The sequence below is a fragment of the Solanum lycopersicum genome, chromosome 11, assembly GCF_036512215.1.
Source record: "Solanum lycopersicum chromosome 11, SLM_r2.1".
Taxonomy (NCBI): Eukaryota; Viridiplantae; Streptophyta; class Magnoliopsida; order Solanales; family Solanaceae; genus Solanum; species Solanum lycopersicum.
In genome coordinates, this window is record NC_090810.1 from 14,395,726 (window position 1) to 14,401,311 (window position 5,586).

Genomic DNA, 5,586 nt, shown 5'->3' on the forward strand with positions numbered 1-5,586 from the left:
ATTTTGTAACAATAATTCACAAAAAAGATAGCGGCTATAATTGATTTCTAAATTTAATAATAATAGCTAAGTTCATATCTACAAACTCGAAATGGCGAACAAAAACATCAATTCCCAATTATTGTACGTAGGAGTGTACATGATTGGATTAATTTGGATTTTTTAAATATCAAATCAAAATATTTGTGTTGAATTTTTAAATTTATAAATCAGATCAAACCAATAAAAATTTCAGATTTTTCAACTTTGGATTTTTTCGGATTTTTAATTTTTCTCAAGTTTTGTATTCATACAAACATTTAATTTACTTGTACATCAAATATTTCTTTAGTCCTACATAAATGTAACCGTCTAAGTTGTTTCTTAAGAAAATAACACAATAAATTATATGATTGGTGACATTAAAATATCCAACAAAAAATAATAATCAAATCGCGTAAGACAAAAATTATAAATTAATAAGTCATAATGAAATTGATCATAATTTAAAAGTACTAAATCATGCTAAAATAAGTTTAATAAGTATTAATTACATGACTTAATATTAAAACAAAGTAAAATTATATTATATATTTGAATTGCCTAAACCTATGTAACACTAAAATAAATATTCAATATTATTGTCATTTTTAGTGTTGAATTGATTTTTCTTTAGCTTTAATATTAATTTGATTTTGATTTAAGGTTATTATGATTAACAACGTGTATGGACTATATTCTTTATTGGATCATTAAGAATTCTAACTTTCAAACATGAAATAAATATATTAAAAGATAAAAACTATGAAAAAGTATAACAAATATTTAAAAATTATATATATAATGTCGGATTGATTTGATTTCGAGTTTGTTTTTTTTTATTTGAAATCATATCAATCCAAATATAGTTGGGGGTTTCTGAACATCCAACCAAGTCAAACAAAATCACTAGTCTTTTATTTGACTCGATTTGTTGTTTGGTTCGATTTTGTACAGTCCTAATTGTATGTATTTTCCCGAAATCAAGTTGAAAAAAAAAGGTCAGCCAGCTTCATCCGGTTCAAGCCTCGTGGGTCAAGAAATTTGATTGCTAGGGCGGTCCAACTCCTCATTTGGAAGGACTTTTTATTTTATTTTCAATTTCATTTGATCATTGATATGCAAAAAGTTATAATTTTTAATTTGGCATCCCAAGCTTTGTACATGATCATTGAGAGACTAGAGCTCTAGAGACTTGCAAAATAGAGAAGGACCTGAAAATGCTCAACTCAACCATAAAAGAGTTGCGGGCTGGAGCGGGCTAGCCCTTTTTTAATTGTTTTTTTCAAACTTGAAATTCTATGACATGCATGTGAATTAAAGAAAGGAGGAGTTGAAAGCCACTTGACTGTAAAGATAGGACTTTCAGGGCCTCTTCCTCATAGGCAAGTGGCTCTCCATCTCTAGGAAGATTGTCTCCAGTATATGGTAATCTAAGTCTTGCTTCTTTTGGTCGGCTCGTATTAGCTTGTGTGCATTGCTACAGGTATTCATTCCTCTCGTTCCTTGTCTTTTCAAGGGTTTTTTTTCTTAAATCGCGGTCATGTCTTCCCTACCCCCACCCCCACCCCCCAGTATAGTGACCGGTTTAATTTTTATCCCGAATTTCATCAGTTCCAGGAACTTGAGCCTGTTCATCCATCTTCATTCCAAATAAAGGCGAACATCCCCATTGAGTGAAATGAGAAGATTTTCAAATCAAATATGGTAAACGATGATGTTGTTTCAATAACATTAGCAAAAAATTTAGTGTTATTAACATTGTATCTAGGATATTAGATACACGAGATACATGTATCTGGCGTGATGCATTTCAAATACACAAGTGATATAAGAGAAGTGACAAGCGAGATGAGAGAAGGTGAGGACATGAAATTTGTAAATGTATTTTATATACATGTGAATCCACTTGGATAGAATCTATCTAGAACAAATTTCACCTAATTTTGAGTCCATGCATTCTGAGATACATGTAAATACACCAAAATCTATTAAGATTCATACTATTACAACATGACATATTTTTAGAATTTTCAAAAGTAACCTCGCTAAAAATGACATATAATCAAAATATCAAACTTAAAATTTATTTAAACCTAGAAATAACATTTAAAATACTAATGTTGTAAAACCTTAGATTTAAGGGAGAAGGGACGGACTTACCCCCAAATTTTAATAAATGGTACGTCTATGACCTCCGTTATACTTTGCGTCCACATAAGCCCCTGTCGTCCAATTATAGGTGTATATTACCCCTCTCACTAACGGACCCCTCATTTTTTACACGTGTCTTAATTCAATTGAACTACCCGTTTCACTCTTTTTTAAGGGATAATTGTATAGAACGACAAACTAATAATATAAAATATATATAGTAGCTACCGTTTGATTTATTTGTGTTGCATAACAAACTATTTGTCAGTCCCTCTCTCCCTCATATCCTCGCTCGCCACTCTTCCTCTCTCGCTTTATACAATAAAATTGTACAAATTGTGTTTCTAATTGTATAAAGTGAGAGAAAATTGTATATACACATTCATATACATATATCTCCGTCTTATACACTGACAATTATACGATAAAAGTATTTCTCTGCCCAAGTCTCTTTTGTCTTTCTCTCTTTCTCGTTTTATACAATTTCAAATTATATATAATTTATCTCTTTCTTGTTTTATACAATACGATTCAACTGTATATTCCCTGCCCAAGTCTCTTTTGTGTTTCTCCCTTTCTCGTTTTATACAAATTCAAATTATATATAATCGTCCTATACACTTATTATTATACAATTTGTTTTATATACTTCGTTTTATGCACTTTGTTTTATACAATTCTTTGCCCAAATCTCTTTCTCTTTCTCATTTTATGCACTTAAATATTACAATTCGCTTCAATTGTATATGTATAGTGAATTATACATATATATGTTTGCTATTGAGCGCAATTATGCAAACTTTGCTATAGCATACATATATAAATTTTATGTTTGCTATATGTGAAAGTAACCCTTTTTTTAACCCATAAACGAATCATCCGCCCCATAACTCAATAACTCATCCAATTTCCTCTAAAAGGAATCCTAATTAAAAGAGCCAAATTAACCCATGAATCCTAATTAATTTGGGTGCTAATGTGTGTAATTTGGATCTTGGTGCATTTGAGCCCAGATTACTTTGCATATTTTCCTTCAAATAGTAGTGTGACTGGATTTTTGGGGGACTGCTCAGTGCCGGATTAACATGGTGGGCTTTAGTTGGATAACTTCTCCCGCAGCGACAGAACTTGAAATGATCGCTCTGGATTGGCTTGGTAAAGCACTTAAGTTGCCTGATAGATTCATTTCAACAGGTAACATAATTGGTTGACATTAGCTTCTTGTTCTTCTAAAAAGCCACATGTCGTTTGTCTTCCAATCCATCAATCAAAAAGATCCATATTAACCAATAAATCTTAATTAATTTCGGTTTTTTAATTAGGATTTCTTCTAGAGAAATTGGGTGACTATTGAATTATGGGACGGATAGTTGGTTTATTGGTTAAAAACACGGTCAAATAGATAGTTCAATAGGATTAAAATACGTGTAAAATATAAGGGTTGCGATAGTGAGAAGGGTATATGTGTACCTATAATTGGATGGCAGAAGCTTATATGGATGCAAAGTATAACGAAGAGCATAGACGTATCATTTATTAATGTTCGGAGGTAAATTCGTCATTTTTGTTAGGTTGTGGAGCCTGATTAAAATATATAATTGTTTACGAGGTTTAACCTCCGCGGTGAGGTTGCCAGGGGGGTATGGGGGGCGGGAGCCCCCCATCCGAAGGCGGGGTTAGGATTTACTATTTATTCTCTGTTTGTTCTCTGTAACTAAAAATACTCTGATTTATTAATATAAATATACCCCACCGCCGTGAATGTTTACTCACGGGGTGTTACCACGAAATATTGGGTTTTCTCTTTCTTTCTCTAGATCTCTCATCTCTTTCTCTTGAAAGTTCTTGTGTTCTTCATTCATCAAGTGTGTGTGTGAATTCGATCCTAACAATTTTTCCCTAGATTTAATTATAAAAAGAAAAAGTAAGCCTTCCAAAGCATGCTTGTCTTACCATTTCAATTATTTTATATATAATAGTTTTTCTAATTGAACGTATCCTGTTTTTAATGGGAGACGAGGAAGCGCATGCCACGCATATACATAATTAATAAATTAATTATGTAAGATAATTAAAAAATTAATAGCTAGTATGAGTGCATTATTAGAAAGAAACAAAGTAAGTCATTTTTGGCCTATTAGGTCTCTAATCTGTTATAAGTAGGTGAAGAGAATACATTTCCTTACTCAACAAAGCAAATCAAAGTAACACTTGAGAATATGGCTATTCACAAAGTTGCTCTCCTCCTTTTACTTGGTAAGTTTTTTCCTATTCTTCTTTTTTCTTTTTACTTAATCCTTTTACAATCAAGCAACATTTTAACATTTCAGTGTTGCTACATAATTAATTTGCCTATATATATTGTACGACAGGAATAATTTTGCTTGTGAGCAATGTCGAACATACAAATGCCAAAGCTCGCACTGAACAATGTGACCCTCGAATTGCATTTGGGATTTGCCCACATTTACAAACTAAAAGAATTAATCAAATATGCATCAACTGTTGTGCTGGTAAAAAGGGATGTAATTATTTCAGTGCAGATGGAACTTTTATTTGTGAAGGAGAATCTGAATATGTAAGTGAGGTGAATGATAATCTCGAGAAGCATTGTCCTCGAAATTGTGACCCTCGAATTGCATATGTGATTTGCCCACGTTCTGAAATAAGTAACAAAATTGATCTTAATGGAATATGCACTAACTGTTGCAGGTAAAAAAGGATGCAACTATTTCAGTGCAGATGGTACTTTTATTTGTGAAGGAGAATCTAAATTTGTAAGTGAGGCGGATAATAATCACGGGAAGCCTTGTCCTCGAAATTGTGACCCTCGAATCGCATATGCGATTTGTCCACATTCTAAAATAAGTAACAAAATTGATCTTAGTGGAATATGTACTAACTGTTGTGCAGGTAAAAAAGGATGTTATTATTTTAGTGTTGATGGAACTTTCATTTGCGAAGGAGAGTCTGATTATGTAAGCAAGATAAAGAATGATGTAGGGAAGGCTTGCCCTTTCAATTGTGATCCAAGAATTACTTATGGAATTTGTCCACATTCTAAAATAAGTAACAAAATTGATCTTAATGGGATATGCACTAACTGTTGTACAGGTAAAAAGGGATGTAATTATTTTAGTGCAGATGGAACTTCCAATTGTGAAGGAGAGTTTGAATATGTAAGTGCAGGGAAAAATGATCTCCAGAAAAGCAAGATTTTTGTTTCTTAATCTGCAGGTACTCTATGTATGAAATAAAAGCACAATGATGTTATATTTCTGTTGTGGAGCTTTACCGCAACTTGTGCTAGGTAAATAATATGTCATGTAATATGGTCGTGGAGCTTTACCACGGCTTGTGCTACTTAAGTATGTTTGATAATACATGGAACACTAGTTTGTTCTATTTTTAAAA

General features: G+C 32.2%; 1 pseudogene; it reads left to right on the top strand.

Moving 5' to 3' along the window:
* Positions 1 to 4,299: 4,299 nt before the first annotated feature.
* LOC104644583 (proteinase inhibitor type-2 TR8-like) lies at positions 4,300 to 5,586 on the top strand (annotated as a pseudogene).